General features: G+C 51.8%; 1 long non-coding RNA gene across 1 annotated transcript; it reads right to left on the bottom strand.

Annotated features, from left to right (window-relative positions):
• Positions 1–1271: 1271 nt before the first annotated feature.
• Positions 1272–26535, bottom strand: LOC135567059 (uncharacterized). The gene is made up of 3 exons (XR_010462251.1): positions 25599–26535; positions 25415–25497; positions 1272–1344 (listed from the first exon to the last, which is right to left on the bottom strand). It is a non-coding gene; the product is annotated as an uncharacterized LOC135567059 (long non-coding RNA).
• Between the last annotated feature and the right edge of the window lie 450 nt (positions 26536–26985).

Here is a 26985-nt window from a genome sequence, read left to right as displayed (position 1 = left end):
ATATACCTGTAGTGTGTTGGTGTACTTGGTGTATATATATATATACCTGTAGTGCGTTGGTGTACTTGGTGTATATATATATACCTGTAGTGTGTTGGTGTACTTGGTGTATATATATACCTGTAGTGTGTTGGTGTACTTGGTGTATATATATATACCTGTAGTGTGTTGGTGTGCTTGGGGTATATATATATATATACATATACCTGTAGTGTGTTGGTGTACTTGGTGTATATATATATACCTGTAGTGGGTTGGTGTACTTGGTGTATATATATATACCTGTAGTGTGTTGGTGTACTTGGGTGTTGTGTTGGTGTAAAATATTATACCTGTAGTGTGTTGGTGTACTTGGTGTATATATATATACCTGTAGTGTGTTGGTTGTTAACAGAAAGATGTATATAAAAGCCTGTAGTGTGTTGTTAACAGAAATATATAAAACCTGGTGTGTTGTGTAACTTGGTGTATAATAATATACCTGTAGTGAACTTGTTACTTGGATATATAAAAGCCTGGGGTGTGTTGTGTACTTGTGTGTATGAATAAATAGCCTGTAGGTGTTGGTGTACTTGGTGTATATATATAATACCTGTAGTGTGTTGTGTAACTTGAAAGTATGAATAAACCTGGTGTGTTGTTAACAGTGTATATATAAAAGCCTGGGTGTTAACATAAATATATATAAAAGCCTGTAGTGTGAACTTGGTGTATATAGATATATACCTGTAATGTGTTGGTGTACTTGGTATAGAATATGATATAACCTGGTGCGTTGGTGTAACTTGGTGTATATAAATACCTGGGTTGGTTGTACTTGAAAGATATATATATATAAGGCATCCTGTAGTGTGTTAACAGAAAGATGATTACTTGGTGTATATATTACCTGTAGTGTGTTGGGAACTTGTTAACAGTAAGATATTAAAAGCCTGGGGAACTTGTTAACAGAAAGATGATATAAAACCTGGGGAACTTGTTAACAGAAAGATGATTAAAAGCCTGGGAACTTGTTAACAGAAAGATGATTAAAAGCCTGGGGAACTTGTTAACAGAAAGATGAATAAAGCCTATAACTTGTTAGTGTGTTGGTGATTATTAAAAGCCTGGGGAACTTGTTAACAGAAAGATGAATAAAGCCTGGGGAACTTGTGTATAAATATATTAAAAGCCTTAGGGTACTTGATTGTATAGAAAGATGAATGAAAGTCTTGGTGCCCTGCCGTGGGTTAACAGAAAGATGAATCAAAAGCCCCCAGGAGGGGCTTGTTATGCTCCACCAGGGGGCCCAGGGCCAGGTCCTTAGGAAACAGGTTGGTCTCTGTGCGCGGATAACTGATTAACCTAAACACACAGAGTTTAAAATATTACCACACACCTTCACAGGCATCCTGGGACGCCCAGGTTTCACTCTCCTAGTTCCCAAAAGCCTGGGGAACTTGTTAAAAGATTATTAAAAGCCTGGGGAACTTGTTAACAGAAAGATGAATAAAAGCCTGGGGAACTTGTTAACAGAAAGATGAATAAAAGCCCGGGGAACTTGTTAACAGAAAGATGATTAAAAGCCTGGGGAACTTGTTAACAGAAAGATGAATAAAAGCCTGGGGAACTTGTTAAAAGATTATTAAAAGCCTAGGGAACTTGTTAACAGAAAGATGAATAAAAGCCTGGGGAACTTGTTAAAAGATTATTAAAAGCCTGGGGAACTTGTTAACAGAAAGATGAATAAAAGCCTGGGGAACTTGTTAACAGAAAGATGAATAAAAGCCTGGGGAACTTGTTAACAGAAAGATGATTAAAAGCCTGGGAACTTGTTAACAGAAAGATGAATAAAAGCCTGGGGAACTTGTTAACAGAAAGATTAATAACAGCCTGGGGAACTTGTTAACAGAAAGATGATTAAAAGCCTGGGGAACTTGTTAACAGAAAGATGAATAAAAGTCTGGGGAACTTGTTAACAGAAAGATGAATAAAAGCCTGGGGAACTTGTTAACAGAAAGATGATTAAAAGCCTGGGGAACTTGTTAACAGAAAGATGAATAAAAGCCTGGGGAACTTGTTAACAGAAAGATGATTAAAAGCCTGGGGAACTTGTTAACAGAAAGATGAATAAAAGCCTGGGGAACTTGTTAACAGAAAGATGAATAAAAGCCTGGGGAACTTGTTAACAGAAAGATGAATAAAAGCCTGGGGAACTTGTTAACAGAAAGATGAATAAAAGCCTGGGGAACTTGTTAAAAGATTATTAAAAGCCTGGGGAACTTGTTAACAGAAAGATGAATAAAAGCCTGGGGAACTTGTTAAAAGATTATTAAAAGCCTAGGGAACTTGTTAACAGAAAGATGAATAAAAGCCTGGGGAACTTGTTAAAAGATTATTAAAAGCCTGGGGAACTTGTTAACAGAAAGATGAATAAAAGCCTGGGGAACTTGTTAACAGAAAGATGAATAAAAGCCTGGGGAACTTGTTAACAGAAAGATGATTAAAAGCCTGGGGAACTTGTTAACAGATTATTAAAAGCCTGGGGAACTTGTTAACAGAAAGATTAATAACAGCCTGGGGAACTTGTTAACAGAAAGATGATTAAAAGCCTGGGGAACTTGTTAACAGAAAGATGAATAAAAGCCTGGGGAACTTGTTAACAGAAAGATGATTAAAAGCCTGGGAAACTTGTTAACAGAAAGATGATTAAAAGCCTGGGGAACTTGTTAACAGAAAGATGAATAAAAGCCTGGGGAACTTGTTAACAGAAAGATGAATAAAAGCCTGGGGAACTTGTTAACAGAAAGATGAATAAAAGCCTGGGGAACTTGTTAAAAGATTATTAAAAGCCTGGGGAACTTGTTAACAGAAAGATGAATAAAAGCCTGGGGAACTTGTTAACAGAAAGATGAATAAAAGCCTGGGGAACTTGTTAACAGAAAGATGAATAAAAGCCTGGGGAACTTGTTAAAAGATTATTAAAAGCCTGGGGAACTTGTTAACAGAAAGATGAATAAAAGCCTGGGGAACTTGTTAAAAGATTATTAAAAGCCTGGGGAACTTGTTAACAGAAAGATGAATAAAAGCCTGGGGAACTTGTTAACAGAAAGATGAATAAAAGCCTGGGGAACTTGTTAACAGAAAGATGATTAAAAGCCTGGGGAACTTGTTAACAGATGAATAACAGCCTGGGGAACTTGTTAACAGAAAGATGAATAACAGCCTGGGGAACTTGTTAACAGAAAGATGAATAAAAGCCTGGGGAACTTGTTAACAGAAAGATGAATAAAAGCCTGGGGAACTTGTTAAAAGATTATTAAAAGCCTGGGGAACTTGTTAACAGAAAGATTATTAAAAGCCTGGGGAACTTGTTAACAGAAAGATGAATAAAAGCCTGGGGAACTTGTTAACAGAAAGATGAATAAAAGCCTGGGGAACTTGTTAACAGAAATATGAATAAAAGCCTGGGGAACTTGTTAACAGAAAGATGATTAAAAGCCTGGGGAACTTGTTAACAGAAAGATGATTAAAAGCCTGGGGAACTTGTTAACAGAAAGATGAATAAAAGCCTGGGGAACTTGTTAACAGAAAGATGATTAAAAGCCTGGGGAACGTGTTAACAGAAAGATGATTAAAAGCCTGGGAAACTTGTTAACAGAAAGATTAGTAAAAGCCTGGGGAACTTGTTAACAGAAAGATGAATAAAAGTCTGGGGAACTTGTTAACGTCCTCCACTAACGTCCTCCACTAGCGTCCTCCACTCCTCCACTAGCGTCCTCCAGACCTGCGACACTAACGTCCTCCACTAACGTCCTCCACTAACGTCCTCCACTAACGTCCTCCACTAGCGCCCTCCACTAACGTCCTCCACTAACGTCCTCCACTAACGTCCTCCACTAGCGTCCTCCACTAACGTCCTCCACTAACGTCCTCTACTAACGTCCTCCACTAACGTCCTCCACTAACGTCCTCCAGACCTGCGACACTAACGTCCTCCACTAACGTCCTCCACTAACGTCCTCCAGACCCTCCACTAGCCCCTCACTAACGTCCTCCACTAACGTCCTCCACTAACGTCCTCCACTAACGTCCTCCAGACCTGCGTCCTCACTAACGTCCTCCACTAACGTCCTCCACTAACGTCCTCCACTAACGTCCTCCACTCCACAACGTCCTCCAATAACGTCCTCCACTAACGCCCTCCACTAACGTCCTCCACTAACACTAACGTCCTCCACTAACGTCCTCCACTAGCGTCCTCCACTAACGTCCTCCACTAACGTCCTCCACTAACGTCCTCCACTAACGTCCTCCACTAACGTCCTCCACTAACGTCCTCCAGACCTGCGACACGTCCTCCACTAACGTCCTCCAGACCTGCGACCACTAACGTCCTCCACTAACGCCCTCACTAACGTCCTCCACTAACGTCCTCCACTAACGTCCTCCACTAGCGTCCACTACGTCCTCCACTAACGTCCTCCACTAACGTCCTCCACTAACGTCCTCCAGACCTGCGACCTAACGTCCTCCACTAACGTCCTCCAGACCTCCTAACGTCCTCCACTAACGTCCTCCACTAACGCACTAATGTCCGTCCTCCACTAACGTCCTCCACTAACGTCCTCCACTAACGTCCTCCACTAACTAACGTCCTCCACTAACGTCCTCCACTAACGTCCTCCACTAACGTCCTCCACTAACGTCCTCCACTAACGTCCTCCACTAACGTCCTCCACTAACGTCCTCCAGACCTGCGACACTAACGTCCTCCACTACGTCCTCCACCTGCACACTCCAACGTCCTCCACTAACGTCCTCCACTAACGTCCTCCACTAACGTCCTCCACTAACGTCCTCCAGACCTGCGTCCTCCACTAACGTCCTCCACTAACGTCCTCCACTAACGTCCTCCACTAACGTCCTCCACTAACGTCCTCCACTAACGTCCTCCACTAACGTCCTCCACTAACGTCCTCCACTAACGTCCTCCACTAACGTCCTCCACTAACGTCCTCCACTAACGTCCTCCACTAACGTCCTCCAGACTGCGACGTCCTCCACTAACGTCCTCCACTAACGTCCTCCACTAACGTCCTCCACTAACGTCCTCCACTAACGTCCTCCACTAACGTCCTCCACTAACGTCCTCCACTAACCTCCTCCAACGCCTCCTCCTGCGACACTAACGTCCTCCACTAACGTCCTCCACTAACGTCCTCCAGACCTCGACACTAACGTCCTCCACTAACGTCCTCCACTAACGTCCTCCACTACGTCCTCCACTAACGTCCTCCACTAACGTCCTCCCTCCACTAACGTCCTCCACTAACGTCCTCCACTAACGTCCTCCACTAACGTCCTCCACTAACGTCCTCCACTAACGTCCTCCACTAACGTCCTCCACTAACGTCCTCCACTAACGTCCTCCACTAACGCCTCCTGCGTCTCCGTCCTCCAGACCTCCACTAACGTCCTCCACTAACGTCCTCCACTAACGTCCTCCACTAACGTCCTCCACTCTAACGTCCTCCACTAACGTCCTCCACTAACGTCCTCCAGACCTAACGCCTCCACTAACGTCCTCCACTAACGTCCTCCACTAACGTCCTCCACTAGCGTCCTCCACTAGCGTCCTCCACTAACGTCCTCCAGACTGCGTCCTCCACTAACGTCCTCCACTAACGTCCTCCACTAACGTCCTCCACTAACGTCCTCCACTAACGTCCTCCACTAACGTCCTCCACTAACGTCCTCCACTAGCGTCCTCCACTAGCGTCCTCCACTAGCGTCCTCCACTAACGTCCTCCAGACCTGCGACACTAACGTCCTCCACTAACGTCCTCCACTAACGTCCTCCACTAACGTCCTCCAGACCTGCGACACTAACGTCCTCCACTAACGTCCTCCACTAACGTCCTCCACTAACGTCCTCCACTAACGTCCTCCACTAACGTCCTCCACTAACGTCCTCCACTAACGTCCTCCACTAACGTCCTCCACTAACGTCCTCCACTAACGTCCTCCACTAACGTCCTCCACTAACGTCCTCCACTAACGTCCTCCACTAACGTCCTCCACTAGCGTCCTCCACTAGCGTCCTCCACTAACGTCCTCCACTAACGTCCTCCACTAACGTCCTCCAGACCTGCGTCACTAACGTCCTCTACTAACGTCCTCCACTAACGTCCTCCACTAACGTCCTCCAGACCTGCGACACTAACGTCCTCCACTAACGTCCTCCACTAACGTCCTCCACTAACGTCCTCCACTAACGTCCTCCACTAACGTCCTCCACTAACGTCCTCCACTAACGTCCTCCACTAACGTCCTCCACTAACGTCCTCCACTAACGTCCTCCACTAACGTCCTCCACTAACGTCCTCCATTAACGTCCTCCACTAACGTCCTCCACTAACGTCCTCCAGACCTGCGACACTAACGTCCTCCACTAACGTCCTCCACTAGCGTCCTCCACTAACGTCCTCCACTAACGTCCTCCACTAGCGTCCTCCACTAACGTCCTCCACTAGCGCCCTCCACTAACGTCCTCCACTAACGTCCTCCACTAACGTCCTCCACTAACGTCCTCCACTAACGTCCTCCACTAATGTCCTCCAGACCTGCGACACTAACGTCCTCCACTAACGTCCTCCACTAGCGTCCTCCACTAACGTCCTCCATTAACGTCCTCCACTAACGTACTCCACTAATGTCCTCCAGACCTGCGACACTAACGTCCTCCACTAACGTCCTCCACTAGCGTCCTCCACTAACGTCCTCCACTAACGTCCTCCACTAACGTCCTCCACTAACGTCCTCCATTAACGTCCTCCACTAACGTCCTCCACTAATGTCCTCCAGACCTGCGACACTAACGTCCTCCACTAACGTCCTCCACTAGCGACCTCCACTAACGTCCTCCACTAACGTCCTCCACTAGCGTCCTCCACTAGCGTCCTCCACTAACGTCCTCCATTAACGTCCTCCACTAACGTCCTCCACTAATGTCCTCCAGACCTGCGACACTAACGTCCTCCACTAACGTCCTCCACTAACGTCCTCCACTAACGTCCTCCACTAGCGTCCTCCACTAACGTCCTCCACTAACGTCCTCCACTAACGTCCTCCACTAATGTCCTCCAGACCTGCGACACTAACGTCCTCCACTAACGTCCTCCACTAGCGTCCTCCACTAACGTCCTCCACTAACGTCCTCCACTAACGTCCTCCACTAACGTCCTCCACTAATGTCCTCCAGACCTGCGACACTAACGTCCTCCACTAACGTCCTCCACTAGCGTCCTCCACTAACGTCCTCCACTAACGTCCTCCACTAGCGTCCTCCACTAACGTCCTCCACTAACGTCCTCCAATAACGTCCTCCACTAACGTCCTCCAGACCTGCGACACTAACGTCCTCCACTAACGTCCTCCAGACCTGCGACACTAACGTCCTCCACTAACGTCCTCCACTAACGTCCTCCACTAACGTCCTCCACTAACGTCCTCCACTAACGTCCTCCACTAGCGCCCTCCACTAACGTCCTCCACTAACGTCCTCCACTAACGTCCTCCACTAACGTCCTCCACTAACGTCCTCCACTCCTCCACGTCCTCCACTAACGTCCTCCACTAACGTCCTCCACTAACGTCCTCCAGACCTCCACACCTCCGTCCTCCACTAACGTCCTCCACTAACGTCCTCCACTAACGTCCTCCACTAGCGTCCTCCACTAACGTCCTCCACTAACGTCCTCCACTAACGTCCTCCACTAACGTCCTCCACTAACGTCCTCCACTAACGTCCTCCAGACCTGCGACACTAACGTCCTCCACTAACGTCCTCCACTCCACTAGCGTCCTCCACTAACGTCCTCCACTAACGTCCTCCACTAACGTCCTCCACTAACGTCCTCCACTAACGTCCTCCACTAACGTCCTCCACTAATGTCCTCCAGACCTGCGACACTAACGTCCTCCACTAACGTCCTCCACTAGCGTCCTCCACTAGCGTCCTCCACTAACGTCCTCCATTAACGTCCTCCACTAACGTCCTCCACTAATGTCCTCCAGACCTGCGACACTAACGTCCTCCACTAACGTCCTCCACTAGCGTCCTCCACTAACGTCCTCCACTAACGTCCTCCACTAGCGTCCTCCACTAGCGTCCTCCACTAACGTCCTCCAATAACGTCCTCCACTAACGTCCTCCAGACCTGCGACACTAACGTCCTCCACTAACGTCCTCCAGACCTCCACTAACGTCCTCCACTAACGTCCTCCACACTAACGTCCTCCACTCCACTAACGTCCTCCACTAACGTCCTCCACTAACGTCCTCCACTAACGTCCTCCACTAACGTCCTCCACTAACGTCCTCCACCTCCACTACGCGTCCTCCACTAACGTCCTCCACTAACGTCCTCCACTAACGTCCTCCAGACCTGCGACACTAACGTCCTCCACTAACGTCCTCCACTAACGTCCTCCACTAACGTCCTCCAGACCTGTCCTCACTAACGTCCTCCACTAACGTCCTCCACTAACGTCCTCCACTAACGTCCTCCACTAACGTCCTCCAGACCTGCGACACTAACGTCCTCCACTAACGTCCTCCACTAACGTCCTCCACTAACGTCCTCCAGACCTAACGCCCTCCACTAACGTCCTCCACTAACGTCCTCCCTGCGACGTCCTCCACTAACGTCCTCCACGTCCTCCACTAACGTCCTCCACTAACGTCCTCCACTAACGTCCTCCACTAACGTCCTCCTCCACTAACGTCCTCCAGACGTCCTCCACTAACGTCCTCCACTAACGTCCTCCACTAACGTCCTCCACTAACGTCCTCCACTAACGTCCTCCAGACCTGCGACACTAACGTCCTCCACTAACGTCCTCCACTAACGTCCTCCACTAACGTCCTCCAGACCTCCACTAACGTCCTCCACTAACGTCCTCCACTAACGTCCTCCACTAACGTCCTCCAGACCTCCGACACTAACGTCCTCCACTAACGTCCTCCACTAGCGTCCTCCACTAACGTCCTCCACTAACGTCCTCCACTAACGTCCTCCACTAACGTCCTCCACTAACGTCCTCCACTGCCCTCCACTAACGTCCTCCACTAACGTCCTCCACTAACGTCCTCCACTAACGTCCTCCAGACCTCCACTAACGTCCTCCTCCACTAACGTCCTCCACTAACGTCCTCCAGACCTGCGACACTAACGTCCTCCACTAACGTCCTCCACGTCCTCCGTCCTCCACTAACGTCCTCCACTAACGTCCTCCACTAACGTCCTCCACTACGTCCTCCACTAACGTCCTCCACTAACGTCCTCCAGCCCTCCACTAACGTCCTCCACTAACGTCCTCCACTAACGTCCTCCACTAACGTCCTCCACTAACGTCCTCCACTAACGTCCTCCACTAACGTCCTCCACTAACGTCCTCCACTAGACCTCGACACTAACGTCCTCCACTAACGTCCTCCACTCCAACGTCCTCCAGACCTGCGACACTAACGTCCCCACTAACGTCCTCCAGACCTGCGACCTCCACTAACGCCTCCACTAACGTCCTCCACTAGCGCCCTCCACTAACGTCCTCCACTAACGTCCTCCACTAACGTCCTCCACTAACGTCCTCCACTAACGTCCTCCACTAACTCCTCCACTAACGTCCTCCACTAACGTCCTCCACTAACGTCCTCCAGACCTGCGACACTCCACGTCCCACACCTCCTCCACTAACGTCCTCCACTAACGTCCTCCAGACCTGCGACACTAACGTCCTCCACTAACGTCCTCCACTAACGTCCTCCTGCGTCCTCCACTAACGCCCTCCACTAACGTCCTCCACTAACGTCCTCCACTAACGTCCTCCACTAACGTCCTCCACTAACGTCCTCCACTAACGTCCTCCACTAACGTCCTCCACTAACGTCCTCCACTAACGTCCTCCACTAACGTCCTCCACTAACGTCCTCCACTAACGTCCTCCACTAGCGTCCTCCACTAACGTCCTCCACTAACGTCCTCCACTAACGTCCTCCACTAACGTCCTCCACTAACGTCCTCCTAGACCCTCCACTAACGTCCTCCACTAACGACCTCTACACTAACGTCCTCCACTAACGTCCTCCACTAACGTCCTCCAGACCTGCGACACGTCCTCCACTAACGTCCTCCACTAACGTCCTCCACTAACGTCCTCCACTAACGTCCTCCACTAACGTCCTCCACTAACGTCCTCCACTAACGTCCTCCACTAACGCCCTCCACTAACGTCCTCCACTAACGTCCTCCACTAACGTCCTCCACTAACGTCCTCCACTAACGTCCTCCACTAACGTCCTCCACTAACGTCCTCCACTAACGTCCTCCAGACCTGCGACACTAACGTCCTCCACTAACGTCCTCCACTAGCGTCCTCCACTAACGTCCTCCACTAACGTCCTCCACTAACGTCCTCCACTAACGTCCTCCACTAACGTCCTCCACTAACGTCCTCCACTAACGTCCTCCACTAACGTCCTCCAGACCTGCGACACTAACGTCCTCCACTAACGTCCTCCACTAACGCGTCCTCCACTAACGTCCTCCATTAACGTCCTCCACTAACGTACTCCACTAATGTCCTCCAGACCTGCGACACTAACGTCCTCCAGACTCCACGTCCTCCACTAGCGTCCTCCACTAACGTCCTCCACTAACGTCCTCCACTAGCGTCCTCCACTAACGTCCTCCACTAACGTCCTCCACTAACGTCCTCCACTAACGTCCTCCACTAACGTCCTCCAGACCTGCGACACTAACGTCCTCCACTAACGTCCTCCACTAACGTCCTCCACTAACGTCCTCCACTAACGTCCTCCACTAACGTCCTCCACTAACGTCCTCTCCTCCACTAACGTCCTCCAGAACGTCCTCCACTAACGTCCTCCACTAACGTCCTCCAGACCTCGACACCGTCCTCCACTAACGTCCTCCACTAACGTCCTCCACTAACGTCCTCCACTAACGTCCTCCACTAACGTCCTCCACTAACGTCCTCCACTAACGTCCTCCAGACCTGCGACACTAACGTCCTCCACTAACGTCCTCCACTAACGTCCTCCAGACCTGCGACACTAACGTCCTCCACTAACGTCCTCCACTAACGTCCTCCACTAACGCCCTCCACTAACGTCCTCCACTAACGTCCTCCACTGCGTCCTCCACTAACGTCCTCCACTAACGTCCTCCACTAACGTCCTCCACTAACGTCCTCCACTAACGTCCTCCACTAACGTCCTCCACTAACGTCCTCCACTAACGTCCTCCACTAGCGTCCTCCACTAACGTCCTCCACTAACGTCCTCCACTAACGTCCTCCACTAACGTCCTCCACTAACGTCCTCCACTAACGCGTCCTCCTCCAGACCTGCGTCACTAACGTCCACTAACGTCCTCCACTAACGTCCTCCACTAACGTCCTCCACTAACGTCCTCCAGACCTGCTCCACTAACGTCCTCCACTAGCGTCCTCCACTAACGTCCTCCACTAACGTCCTCCACTACCACTAACGCGTCCTCCACTGCGTCCTCCACTAACGTCCTCCACTAACGTCCTCCACTAGCGCCCTCCACTAACGTCCTCCACTAACGTCCTCCACTAACGTCCTCCACTAACGTCCTCCACTAACGTCCTCCACTAATGTCCTCCAGACCTGCGACACTAACGTCCTCCACTAACGTCCTCCACTAGCGTCCTCCACTAACGTCCTCCACTCGTCACTAACGTCCTCCTCCACTAACGCCCTCCACTAACGTCCTCCACACTAACGTCCTCCACTAACGTCCTCCACTAATGTCCTCTCCAGACCTCCTCACTAACGTCCTCCACTAACGTCCTCCACTAGCGTCCTCCACTAACGTCCTCCATTAACGTCCTCCACTAACGTCCTCCACTAATGTCCTCCAGACCTGCGACACTAACGTCCTCCACTAACGTCCTCCACTAGCGTCCTCCACTAACGTCCTCCACTAACGTCCTCCACTAACGTCCTCCACTAGCGTCCTCCACTAACGTCCTCCACTAACGTCCTCCACTAACGTCCTCCACTAATGTCCTCCAGACCTGCGACACTAACGTCCTCCACTAACGTCCTCCTCCACTAACGTCCTCCACTAACGTCCTCCACTAACGTCCTCCACTAACGTCCTCCACTAACGTCCTCCACTAACGTCCTCCACTAACGTCCTCCACTAACGTCCTCCACTAACGTCCTCCAGACCTCCACTAACGTCCTCCACTAACGTCCTCCACTAACGTCCTCCACTAACGTCCTCCACTACCGTCCTCCACTAACGTCCTCCACTAACGTCCTCCACTAACGTCCTCCAGACCTCCTCCACACTAACGTCCTCCACTAACGTCCTCCACTAACGTCCTCCCACTAACGTCCTCCACTAACGTCCTCCACTAACGTCCTCCACTAACGTCCTCCACTAACGTCCTCCAGACCTGCGACACTAACGTCCTCCACTAACGTCCTCCACTAACGTCCTCCCACTAACGTCCTCCACTAACGTCCTCCACTAGCGTCCTCCACTAACGTCCTCCACTAACGTCCACTAGTCCTCCACTAACGTCCTCCACGTCCTCCACTAACGTCCTCCAGACCTGCGACACTAACGTCCTCCACTAACGTCCTCCAGACCTCCACTAACGTCCTCCAGACCGTCCTCCACTAACGTCCTCCACTAACGTCCTCCACTAGCCCTCCACTAACGTCCTCCACTAACGTCCTCCACTAACGTCCTCCACTAACGTCCTCCACTAACGTCCCTCCACTAACGTCCTCGTCAGACCTGCGACACGTCCTCCACTAACGTCCTCCACTAACGTCCTCCACTAACGTCCTCCACTAACGTCCTCCACTAACGTCCTCCAGACCTGCGACACTAACGTCCTCCACTAACGTCCTCCACTAACGTCCTCCACTAACGTCCTCCAGACCTCCACTAACGTCCTCCACTAACGTCCTCCACTAACGTCCTCTCCACGTCCTCCACTAACGTCCTCCACTAACGTCCTCCACTAACGTCCTCCACTAACGTCCTCCACTAACGTCCTCCACTAACGTCCTCCACTAACGTCCTCCACTAACGTCCTCCACTACGTCCTCCACTAACGTCCTCCACTAACGTCCTCCACTAACGTCCTCCAGACCTGCCACTAACGTCCTCCACTAACGTCCTCCACTAACGTCCTCCACTAACGTCCTCCACTACGTCCTCCACTAACGTCCTCCACTAACGTCCTCCACTAACGTCCTCCACTAACGTCCTCCAGACCTCCACTAACGTCCTCCACTAACGTCCTCCACTAACGTCCTCCAGACCTGCGACACTAATGTCCTCCACTAACGTCCTCCACTAGCGTCCTCCACTAACGTCCTCCACTCCCACTAACGTCCTCCACTAACGTCCTCCACTAACGTCCTCCACTCGTCCTCCACTAACGTCCTCCACTAACGTCCTCCACTAACGTCCTCCACTAACGTCCTCCACTAACGTCCTCCACTAACGTCCTCCACTAACGTCCTCCACTAACGTCCTCCACTAACGTCCTCCACTAACGTCCTCCACTAACGTCCTCCACTAACGCCCTCCACGTCCTCCACTAACGTCCTCCACTAACGTCCTCCAGACCTGCGACACTAACGTCCTCCACTAACGTCCTCCACTAACGTCCTCCACTAACGTCCTCCACTAACGTCCTCCACTAACGTCCTCCAGACCTCCACTAACGTCCTCCACTAACGTCCTCCACTAGCGTCCTCCACTAACGTCCTCCACTAACGTCCTCCACTAACGTCCTCCAGACCTCCACTAACGTCCTCCACTAACGTCCTCCACTAACGTCCTCCACTAACGTCCTCCACGTCCTCGTCCTCCACTAACGTCCTCCACTAACGTCCTCCACTAACGTCCTCCACTAACGTCCTCCACTAGCGTCCTCCACTAACGTCCTCCACTAACGTCCCAGACCTCGTCACTAACGTCCTCCACTACCTCCACTAACGTCCTCCACTAACGTCCTCCACTAACGTCCTCCACTAACGTCCTCCACTAACGTCCTCCAGACCTGCGACACTAACGTCCTCCACTAACGTCCTCCACTAACGTCCTCCACTAACGTCCTCCAGACCTGCCTCCACTAACGTCCTCCACTAACCACTAACGTCCTCCACTAACGTCCTCCAGACCTGCGTCCTCCACTAACGTCCTCCACTAACGTCCTCCACTAGTCCTCCACTAACGTCCTCCACTAACGTCCTCCACTAACGTCCTCCACTAACGTCCTCCACTAACGTCCTCCACTAACGTCCTCCACTAACGTCCTCCACTAACGTCCTCCAGACTGCGTCCTCCACTACCTCCACTAACGTCCTCCAGACCTGCGACTAACGTCCTCCACTAACGTCCTCCAGACCTGCGACACTAACGTCCTCCACTAACGTCCTCCACTAACGTCCTCCACTAACGTCCTCCACTAACGTCCTCCACTAGCGCCCTCCACTAACGTCCTCCACTAACGTCCTCCACTAACGTCCTCCACTAACGTCCTCCACTAACGTCCTCCACTAACGTCCTCCACTAACGTCCTCCACTAACGTCCTCCACTAACGTCCTCCAGACCTGCGACACTAACGTCCTCCACTAACGTCCTCCACTAACGTCCTCCAGACCTGCGACACTAACGTCCTCCACTAACGTCCTCCAGACCTGCGACACTAACGTCCTCCACTAACGTCCTCCACTAGCGCCCTCCACTAACGCCTCCACTAACGTCCTCCACTAACGTCCTCCACTAACGTCCTCCACTAACGTCCTCCACTAACGTCCTCCACCAACGTCCTCCACTAACGTCCTCCACTAACGTCCTCCACTAACGTCCTCCACTAACGTCCTCCAGACCTCCACTAACGTCCTCCACTAACGTCCTCCACTAACGTCCTCCAGACCTGCGTCACTCCACTAACGTCCTCCACTAACGTCCTCCACTAACGTCCTCCACTAACGTCCTCCACTACCTGCTCCACTAACGTCCTCCACTAGCGCCCTCCACTAACGTCCTCCACTAACGTCCTCCACTAACGTCCTCCACTAACGTCCTCCACTAACGTCCTCCACTAACGTCCTCCACTAGCGTCCTCCACTAGCGTCCTCCACTAGCGTCCTCCACTAACGTCCTCCACTAACGTCCTCCACTAACGTCCTCCAGACCTGCGACACTAACGTCCTCCACTAACGTCCTCCAGACCTCCACTAACGTCCTCCACCACTAACGTCCTCCACTAACGTCCTCCACTAACGTCCTCCACTAACGTCCTCCACGTCCGTCCTCCACTAACGTCCTCCACTAACGTCCTCCACTAACGTCCTCCACTAACGTCCTCCACTAACGTCCTCCACTAACGTCCTCCACTAACGTCCTAACGTCCAGACCTCCGACACTAACGTCCTCCACTAACGTCCTCCACTAGCGTCCTCCACTAACGTCCTCCACTAACGTCCTCCACTAGACCTCCACTAACGTCCTCCACTAACGTCCTCCACTAACGTCCTCCACTAACGTCCTCCACCTGCGACCTGTCCTCCACTAACGTCCTCCACTAACGTCCTCCACTAACGTCCTCCACTAACGTCCTCCACTAACGTCCTCCACTAACGTCCTCCACTAACGCCCTCCACTAACGTCCTCCACTAACGTCCTCCACTAACGTCCTCCACTAACGTCCTCCACTAGCGTCCTCCACTAACGTCCTCCACTAACGTCCTCCAGACCTCCACTAACGTCCTCCACTAACGTCCTCCACTAACGTCCTCCACTAACGTCCTCCAGACCTGCGACACTAACGTCCTCCACTAACGTCCTCCACTAACGTCCTCCACTAACGTCCTCCAGACCTGCGACACTAACGTCCTCCACTAACGTCCTCCACTAACGTCCTCCAGACCTGCGACACTAACGTCCTCCACTAACGTCCTCCACTAGCGTCCTCCACTAACGTCCTCCACTAACGTCCTCCACTAGCGTCCTCCACTAACGTCCTCCACTAACGTCCTCCACTAACGTCCTCCACTAACGTCCTCCACTAACGTCCTCCACTAACGTCCTCCACTAACGCGTCCTCCACTAACGTCCTCCACTAACGTCCTCCACTAACGCGTCCTCCACTAACGTCCTCCAGACCTAACGCGTCCTCCACTAACGTCCTCCACTAACGTCCTCCACTCCACTAACGTCCTCCACTAGCGTCCTCCACTAACGTCCTCCACTAACGTCCTCCACTAACGTCCTCCACTAACGTCCTCCACTAACGTCCTCCACTAACGTCCTCCAGACCTGCGACACTAACGTCCTCCACTAACGTCCTCCACTAACGTCCTCCACTAACGTCCTCCACTAACGTCCTCCACTAATGTCCTCCAGACCTGCGACACTAACGTCCTCCACTAACGTCCTCCACTAGCGTCCTCCACTAACGTCCTCCACTAACGTCCTCCAAAAGCGTCCTCCACTAACGTCCTCCATTAACGTCCTCCACTAACGTCCTCCACTAATGTCCTCCAGACCTGCGACACTAACGTCCTCCACTAACGTCCTCCACTAGCGTCCTCCACTAACGTCCTCCACTAACGTCCTCCACTAACGTCCTCCACTAACGTCCTCCACTAACGTCCTCCACTAACGTCCTCCACTAATGTCCTCCAGACCTGCGACACTAACGTCCTCCACTAACGTCCTCCACTAGCGTCCTCCACTAACGTCCTCCACTAACGTCCTCCACTAACGTCCTCCACTAACGTCCTCCACTAACGTCCTCCACTAACGTCCTCCACTAATGTCCTCCAGACCTGCGACACTAACGTCCTCCACTAACGTCCTCCACTAACGTCCTCCACTAGCGTCCTCCACTAGCGTCCTCCACTAACGTCCTCCATTAACGTCCTCCACTAACGTCCTCCACTAATGTCCTCCAGACCTGCGACACTAACGTCCTCCACTAACGTCCTCCACTAGCGTCCTCCACTAACGTCCTCCACTAACGTCCTCCACTAGCGTCCTCCACTAGCGTCCTCCACTAACGTCCTCCAATAACGTCCTCCACTAACGTCCTCCAGACCTGCGACACTAACGTCCTCCACTAACGTCCTCCAGACCTGCGACACTAACGTCCTCCACTAACGTCCTCCACTAACGTCCTCCACTAACGTCCTCCACTAACGTCCTCCACTAACGTCCTCCACTAACGTCCTCCACTAGCGTCCTCCACTAACGTCCTCCACTAACGTCCTCCACTAACGTCCTCCACTAACGTCCTCCACTAACGTCCTCCACTAACGTCCTCCAGACCTCCACTAACGTCCTCCACTAACGTCCTCCACTAACGTCCTCCACTAACGTCCTCCTAGACGTCTCCACTAACGTCCTCCACTAACGTCCTCCACTAACGTCCTCCACTAACGTCCTCCAGACCTGCGACACTAACGTCCTCCACTAACGTCCTCCACTAACGTCCTCCACTAACGTCCTCCACTAACGTCCTCCACTAACGCCCTCCACTAACGCCCTCCACTAACGTCCTCCACTAACGTCCTCCACTAACGTCCTCCACTAACGTCCTCCACTAACGTCCTCCACTAACGTCCTCCACTAACGTCCTCCAGACCTGCAACACTAACGTCCTCCACTAACGTCCTCCACTAACGTCCTCCAGACCTTCGACACTAACGTCCTCCACTAACGTCCTCCACTAACGTCCTCCACTAACGTCCTCCAGACCTGCGACACTAACGTCCTCCACTAACGTCCTCCACTAACGTCCTCCAGACCTGCGACACTAACGTCCTCCACTAACGTCCTCCACTAGCGTCCTCCACTCGTCCTCCACTAACGTCCTCCACTAACGTCCTCCACTAACGTCCTCCACTACGTCCTCCACTAGCGTCCTCCACTAACGTCCTCCACTAACGCCCTCCACTAACGCCCTCCACTAACGTCCTCCACTAACGTCCTCCACTAACGTCCTCCACTAACGTCCTCCACTAACGTCCTCCACTAACGCCCTCCACTAGCGTCCTCCACTAACGCCCTCCACTAACGTCCTCCACTAACGTCCTCCACTAACGTCCTCCAGACCTCCCTCCACTAACGTCCTCCACTAACGTCCTCCACTAACGTCCTCCACTAACGTCCTCCACTAACGTCCTCCTCCACTAACGTCCTCCAGACCTCCAGACCTCCACTAACGTCCTCCACTAACGTCCTCCACTAACGTCCTCCACTAACGTCCTCCACTAACGTCCTCCAGACCTGCGACACTAACGTCCTCCACTAACGTCCTCCACTAACGTCCTCCACTAACGTCCTCCACTAACGTCCTCCACTAACGTCCTCCACTAACGTCCTCCACTAACGTCCTCCACTAACGTCCTCCACTAACGTCCTCCACTAACGTCCTCCACTAACGTCCTCCACTAACGTCCTCCACTAACGTCCTCCAGACCGTCCTCCACTAACGTCCTCCACTAACGTCCTCCACTAACGTCCTCCACTAACGTCCTCCACTAACGTCCTCCACTAACGTCCTCCACGTCCTCCACTAACGTCCTCCACTAACGTCCTCCACTAACGTCCTCCACTAACGTCCTCCACTAACGTCCTCCACTAACGTCCTCCACTAACGTCCTCCACTAACGTCCCTCCACTACGTCCTCCACTAACGTCCTCCACTAACGTCCTCCACTAACGTCCTCCACTAACGTCTCCACTAACGTCCTCCACTAACGTCCTCCACTAACGTCCTCCACTAACGCCTCCACTAACGTCCTCCACTAACGTCCTCCACTAACGTCCTCCACTAACGTCCTCCACTAACGTCCTCCACTAACGTCCTCCACTAACGTCCTCCACTAACGTCCTCCACTAACGTCCTCCACTAACGTCCTCCACTAGCGTCCTCCACTAACGTCCTCCACTAACGTCCTCCAGACCTGCGACACGTCCTCCACGCGTCCTCCACTAACGTCCTCCACTAACGTCCTCCACTAACGTCCTCCACTCCACGTCCTCCACTAACGTCCTCCACTAACGTCCTCCACTAACGTCCTCCACTAACGTCCTCCACTAACGTCCTCCACTAACGTCCTCCACTAACGTCCTCCACTAACGTCCTCCAGACCTCCACTAACGTCACTCCAACGTCCTCCACTAACGTCCTCCACTAACGTCCTCCACTAACGTCCTCCAGACCTGCGACACTAACGTCCTCCACTAACGTCCTCCACTAACGTCCTCCACTAACGTCCTCCACTAACGTCCTCCACTAACGTCCTCCAGACCTGCGACACTAACGTCCTCCACTAACGTCCTCCACTAACGTCCTCCACTAACGCCTCCACTCCAGACCTCCACTAACGTCCTCCACTAACGTCCTCCACTAACGTCCTCCACTAACGTCCTCCACTAACGTCCTCCACTAGCGTCCTCCACTAACGCCCTCCACTAACGTCCTCCACTAACGTCCTCCACTAACGTCCTCCACTAACGTCCTCCACTAACGTCCTCCAGACCTCGACACTAACGTCCTCCCTCCAACGTCCTCCACTAACGTCCTCCACTAACGTCCTCCACTAACGTCCTCCACTAACGTCCTCCACTAACGTCCTCCACTAACGTCCTCCACTAACGTCCTCCAGACCTAACGTCCTCCACTAACGTCCTCCACTAACGTCCTCCACTAGACGTCCTCTCCTGCGACTAACGTCCTCCACTAACGTCCTCCACTAGCGCCCTCCACTAACGTCCTCCACTAGCGCCCTCCACTAGCGCCCTCCACTAACGTCCTCCACTAACGTCCTCCACTAACGTCCTCCACTAACGTCCTCCACTAACGTCCTCCACTAACGTCCTCCACTAACGTCCTCCACTAACGTCCTCCAGACCTGCGACACTAACGTCCTCCACTAACGTCCTCCAGACCTGCGACACTAACGTCCTCCACTAACGTCCTCCACTAACGTCCTCCACTAGCGCCCTCCACTGCGTCACTAACCCTCCACTAACGTCCTCCACTAACGTCCTCCAGACCTCCACTAACGTCCTCCACTAACGTCCTCCACTAACGTCCTCCACTAACGTCCTCCACTAACGTCCTCCACTAACGTCCTCCACTAACGTCCTCCACTAACGCCTCCAGACCTGCGTCTCCTCCACTAACGTCCTCCACTAACGTCCTCCACTAACGTCCTCCAGACCTGCGACACTAACGTCCTCCACTAACGTCCTCCACTAACGTCCTCCAGACCTGCGACACTAACGTCCTCCACTAACGTCCTCCACTAACGTCCCTCCACTAACGTCCTCCACTAACGTCCTCCACTAACGTCCTCCACTAACGTCCTCCACTAGCGTCCTCCACTAGCGTCCTCCACTAACGTCCTCCACTAACGTCCTCCAGTAACCTGCGACACTAACGTCCTCCACTAACGTCCTCCACTAACGTCCTCCACTAACGTCCTCCAGACCTCCTCCACTAACGTCCTCCACTAACGTCCTCCACTAACGTCCTCCACTAACGTCCTCCACTAACGTCCTCCACTACCTCCACTCCACTAACGTCCTCCACTAACGTCCTCCACTAACGTCCTCCACTAACGTCCCTCCACTAACGTCCTCCACTAACGTCCTCCACTCCTCCACTAACGCCTCCACTAACGTCCTCCACTAACGTCCTCCACTAACGTCCTCCACTAACGTCCTCCACTAACGTCCTCCAGACCTGCGACACTGCGTCCTCCACTAACGTCCTCCCACTAACGTCCTCCACTAACGTCCTCCACCTCCAGACCTGGTCCTCCACTAACGTCCTCCACTAGCTAACGTCCTCCACTAACGTCCTCCACTAACGTCCTCCACTAACGTCCTCCCCTCCACTAACGTCCTCCCTCCACTAACGTCCTCCACTAACGTCCTCCACTAACGTCCTCCACTAACGTCCTCCACTAACGTCCTCCACTAACGTCCTCCACTAGCGTCCTCCACTAACGTCCTCCAGACCGGCGACACTAACGTCCTCCACTAACGTCCTCCACTAACGTCCTCCAGACCTGCGACACTAACGTCCTCCACTAACGTCCTCCACTAACGTCCTCCACTAACGTCCTCCACTAACGTCCTCCACTAACGTCCTCCACTAACGTCCTCCACTAACGTCCTCCACTAACGTCCTCCACTAACGTCCTCCACTAACGTCCTCCACTAACGTCCTCCACTAACGTCCTCCACTAACGTCCTCCACTAACGTCCTCCACTAACGTCCTCCAGACCTGCGACACTAACGTCCTCCACTAACGTCCTCCACTAACGTCCTCCACTAACGTCCTCCAGACCTGCGACACTAACGTCCTCCACTAACGTCCTCCACTAACGTCCTCCACTAACGTCCTCCACTAACGTCCTCCACTAACGTCCTCCACTAACGTCCTCCACTAACGTCCTCCACTAACGTCCTCCACTAACGTCCTCCACTAGCGCCCTCCACTAACGTCCTCCACTAACGTCCTCCACTAACGTCCTCCACTAACGTCCTCCATTAACGTCCTCCACTAACGTCCTCCACTAATGTCCTCCAGACCTGCGACACTAACGTCCTCCACTAACGTCCTCCACTAGCGTCCTCCACTAACGTCCTCCACTAACGTCCTCCACTAGCGTCCTCCACTAACGTCCTCCACTAACGTCCTCCACCTAGCGTCCGTCCTCCACACTAACGTCCTCCACTAACGTCCTCCAGACCTCCACTAACGTCCTCCACTAACGTCCTCCACTAACGTCCTCCCTGCGACTAACGTCCTCCACTAACGTCCTCTACTAACGTCCTCCACTAACGTCCTCCACTAACGTCCTCCACTAGCGCCCTCCACTAACGTCCTCCACTAACGTCCTCCACTAACTTCCTCCACTAACGTCCTCCACTAACGTCCTCCAGACCTGCGACACTAACGTCCTCCACTAACGTCCTCCACGTCCTCCACTAACGTCCTCCAGACCTCCACTAACGTCCCTCCACTAACCTCCACCCACTAACGTCCTCCACTAACGTCCTCCACTAACGTCCTCCAGACCTGCGACACTAACGTCCTCCACTAACGTCCTCCACTAACGTCCTCCAGACCTGCGACACTAACGTCCTCCACTAACGTCCTCCACTAACGTCCTCCACTAACGTCCTCCACTAACGTCCTCCAGACCTGCGACACTAACGTCCTCCACTAACGTCCTCCACTAACGTCCTCCACTAACGTCCTCCACTAGCGCCCTCCACTAACGCCCTCCACTAACGTCCTCCACTAACGTCCTCCACTAACGTCCTCCACTAGCGTCCTCCACTAGCGTCCTCCACTAGCGTCCTCCACTAACGTCCTCCACTAACGTCCTCCAGACCTGCAACACTAACGTCCTCCACTAACGTCCTCCACTAACGTCCTCCACTAACGTCCTCCACTAACGTCCTCCAGACCTGCGACACTAACGTCCTCCACTAACGTCCTCCACTAACGTCCTCCACTAACGTCCTCCAGACCTGCGACACTAACGTCCTCCACTAACGTCCTCCACTAACGTCCTCCAGACCTGCGACACTAATGTCCTCCACTAACGTCCTCCACTAGCGTCCTCCACTAACGTCCTCCACTAACGTCCTCCACTAGCGTCCTCCACTAGCGTCCTCCACTAACGTCCTCCACTAACGTCCTCCACTAACGCCCTCCACTAACGTCCTCCACTAACGTCCTCCACTAACGCCCTCCACTAACGTCCTCCACTAACGTCCTCCACTAACGCCCTCCACTAGCGCCCACCACTAACGCCCTCCACTAACGTCCTCCACTAACGTCCTCCACTAACGTCCTCCAGACCTGCGACACTAACGTCCTCCACTAACGTCCTCCACTAACGTCCTCCACTAACGTCCTCCACTAACGTCCTCCAGACCTGCGACACTAACGTCCTCCACTAACGTCCTCCACTAACGTCCTCCACTAACGTCCTCCACTAACGTCCTCCAGACCTGCGACACTAACGTCCTCCACTAACGTCCTCCACTAACGTCCTCCACTAACGCCCTCCACTAACGTCCTCCACTAACGTCCTCCATTAACGTCCTCCACTAACGTCCTCCACTAACGTCCTCCACTAACGTCCTCCACTAGCGCCCTCCACTAGCGTCCTCCACTAACGTCCTCCACTAACGTCCTCCACTAACGCCCTCCACTAACGCCCTCCACTAACGCCCTCCACTAACGTCCTCCACTAACGTCCTCCACTAACGTCCTCCACTAACGTCCTCCACTAACGTCCTCCACTAGCGTCCTCCACTAACGTCCTCCACTAACGTCCTCCACTAACGTCCTCCACTAACGTCCTCCACTAGCGCCCTCCACTAACGTCCTCCACTAACGTCCTCCACTAGCGTCCTCCACTAACGTCCTCCAGACCTGCGACACTAACGTCCTCCACTAACGTCCTCCACTAACGTCCTCCACTAACGCCCTCCACTAACGCCCTCCACTAACGCCCTCCACTAACGCCCTCCACTAACGCCCTCCACTAACGTCCTCCACTAACGTCTAGGGTCTAAGGAGTAGGGACTAGGGTTTAGGGAGTAGGGACTAGGGTTTAGGGAGTAGGGACTAGGGTTTAGGGTCTAAGGTTTAGGGTTGAAGGTTTAGGGAGTAGGGACTAGGGTTTAGGGAGTAGGGACTAGGGTTTAGGGTCTAAGGTTTAGGGTTGAAGGTTTAGGGAGTAGGGACTAGGGTTTAGGGAGTAGGGACTAGGGTTTAGGGAGTAGGGACTAGGGTTTAGGGACTAGGGTTTAGGGACTAGGGTTTAGGGACCAGAGTTTAGGGAGTAGGGACTAAGGTTTAGGGAGTAGGGACTAGGGTTTAGGGAGTAGGGACTAGGGTTTAGGGTCTAAGGTTTAGGGTTGAAGGTTTAGGGTTTAGGGACTAGAGTTTAGGGAGTAGGGACTAGGGTTTAGGGAGTAGGGACTAGGGTTTAGGGAGTAGGGACTAAGGTTTAGGGAGTAGGGTTTAGGGTTTAGGGACTAGAGTTTAGGGAGTAGGGACTAAGGTTTAGGGAGTAGGGACTAAGGTTTAGGGAGTAGGGACTAGGGTTTAGGGAGTAGGGACTAGGGTTTAGGGAGTAGGGACTAGGGTTTAGGGAGTAGGGACTAGAGTTTAGGGACTAAGGTTTAGGGAGTAGGGACTAAGGTTTAGGGAGTAGGGACTAAGGTTTAGGGAGTAGGGACTAGGGTTTAGGGAGTAGGGACTAGGGTTTAGGGACTAGAGTTTAGGGAATAGGGCATAGGGTTTAGGGTCTAAGGTTTAGGGTCTAAGGTTTAGGAAGTAGGGTTTAGGGAGTAGGGACTAGGGTTTAGGGAGTAGGGACTAGGGTTTAGGGAGTAGGGACTAGAGTTTAGGGAGTAGGGACTAAGGTTTAGGGAGTAGGGACTAAGGTTTAGGGAGTAGGGACTAGGGATTAGGGAGTAGGGACTAGGGTTTAGGGACTAGAGTTTAGGGAATAGGGCATAGGGTTTAGGGTCTAAGGTTTAGGGTCTAAGGTTTAGGAAGTAGGGTTTAGGGTTTAGGGAGTAGGGACTAGGGTTTAGGGAGTAGGGTTTAGGGAGTAGGGACTAGAGTTTAGGGAGTAGGGACTAAGGTTTAGGGAGTAGGGACTAAGGTTTAGGGAGTAGGGACTAAGGTTTAGGGAGTAGGGACTAGGGTTTAGGGAGTAGCGACTAGGGTTTAGGGAGTAGGGACTAGGGTTTAGGGACTAGGGAAAACCCTCACCCCTGTGTGTAGTGAGTAGGGACTAGGGTTCAGGGAGTAGGGACTAGAGTTTAGGGAATAGGGCATAGGGTTTAGGGTCTAAGGTTTAGGGTGTAGGGTTTAGGGTCTAGGGAGTAGGGACTAGGGTTTAGGGTCTAGGGTTTAGTGAGTAGGGTCTAGGGTTTAGTGAGTAGGGTCTATGGTTTAGGGAGTAGGGACTAGGGTTTAGGGAGTAGGGTCTAGGGTTTAGGGAGTAGGGTCTAGGGTTTAGGGAGTAGGGACTAAGGTTTAGGGAGTAGGGACTAGGGTTTAGGGAGTAGGGTTTAGGGTTTAGGGTCTAAGGTTTAGGGAGTAGGGACACAGTTTAGGGGGTAGGGACTAGGGTTTAGGGTCTAAGGTTTAGGGTCTAGGGTTGAGGGACTAGGGTTTAGGGTTTAGGGAGTAGGGTTTAGGGTCTAAGGTTTAGGGTCTAAGGTTTAGGGTCTAAGGTTTAGGGTTTAGGGAGTAGGGTCTAGGGTTTAGGGACTAGGGAAAACCCTTACCCCTGTGTGTATAGTTTCTCAGCGATCTTCATGGTCTCTTTGGCGCCGATTCTCAACTTCCTGGAAACCAGCTTCTCCATTTCCTATTGGACCAGACAACAACACAGGCAGACCATTGGTCAATAGACAGAAAGTGAGTGTGTGTCAGTGTGTGTGTGTATATATATATGGCTAGTGTCCTCACCACTGTGTCCAGGGGCAGTGGCCTCCACTTGCTTTTGGGTTTACTGGTTACCGAGGTGACGGTTGCTATGGGATCCTAGGAATTCAGGTCATTACATCATCATCACCGTAACAGTTAAGATTAGTATTTAATAGAGTCAGTAACATATTCAAAAATCCCCATCAAAAATCTGTCAACTTCAGCTGACACATGGGCTGCGAGTTGTGAGGGAGCGTGTAACTGGCATGCTGACTGTAGGAATGTCCCCCAGAGCTGTTCATTTCTCTACCACAAGCCGCCTCTAAATGTTGTTTTAGAGAGTTTGGTAATGTTAATTTCTCTACCACAAGCCGCCTCTAAACATCATTTTACAGAGTTTGGTAATGTTCATTTCTCTACCACAAGCCGCCTCTCAACGTCGTTTTAGAGAGTTTGGTCATATTCATTTCTCTACCACAAGCCGCCTCTAAACGTCGTTTTACAGAGTTTGGTAATGTTAATTTCTCTACCACAAGCCGCCTCTAAACGTCGTTTTACAGAGTTTGGTCATGTTCATTTCTCTACCACAACCAGCCTCTAAATGTTGTTTTACAGAGTTTGGTCATGTTCATTTCTCTACCACAAGCCACCTCTAAACGTTGTTTTAGAGAGTTTGGTAATGTTCATTTCTCTACCACAAGCCGCCTCTAAATGTTGTTTTAGAGAGTTTGGTCATGTTCATTTCTCTACCACAAGCCACCTCTAAACGTCGTTTTACAGTTTGGTAATGTTCATTTCTCTACCACAAGCCGCCTCTAAACGTTCTTTTCGAGAGTTTGGTCATGTTCATTTCTCTACCACAAGCCACCTCTAAACGTCGTTTTACAGAGTTTGGTAATGTTCATTTCTCTACCACAAGCCGCCTCTAAACGATCTTTTAGAGAGTTTGGTAATGTTCATTTCTCTACCACAAGCCGCCTCTAAACGTTGTTTTACAGAGTTTGGTCATGTTCATTTCTCTACCACAAGCCGCCTCTAAATGTTCTTTTAGAGAGTTTGGTAATGTTAATTTCTCTACCACAAGCCGCCTCTAAACGTCGTTTTAGAGAGTTTGGTCATGTTCATTTCTCTACCACAAGCCGCCTCTAAACGTTCTTTTAGAGAGTTTGGTAATGTTCATTTCTCTACCACAAGCCGCCTCTAAACGTCGTTTTAGAGAGTTTGGTCATGTTCATTTCTCTACCACAAGCCACCTCTAAACGTCGTTTTACAGAGTTTGGTAATGTTCATTTCTCTACCACAAGCCGCCTCTAAACGTTGTTTTAGAGAGTTTGGTAATGTTCATTTCTCTACCACAAGCCGCCTCTAAACGTTCTTTTAGAGAGTTTGGTAATGTTCATTTCTCTACCACAAGCCACCTCTAAATGTT

Source organism: Oncorhynchus nerka, unplaced genomic scaffold, assembly GCF_034236695.1.
Source record: "Oncorhynchus nerka isolate Pitt River unplaced genomic scaffold, Oner_Uvic_2.0 unplaced_scaffold_2643, whole genome shotgun sequence".
In the NCBI taxonomy this organism is placed as follows: Eukaryota; Metazoa; Chordata; class Actinopteri; order Salmoniformes; family Salmonidae; genus Oncorhynchus; species Oncorhynchus nerka.
Note: the sequence above shows the minus strand (reverse complement) of the source record. Positions and strands in the feature narration are given on the sequence as shown.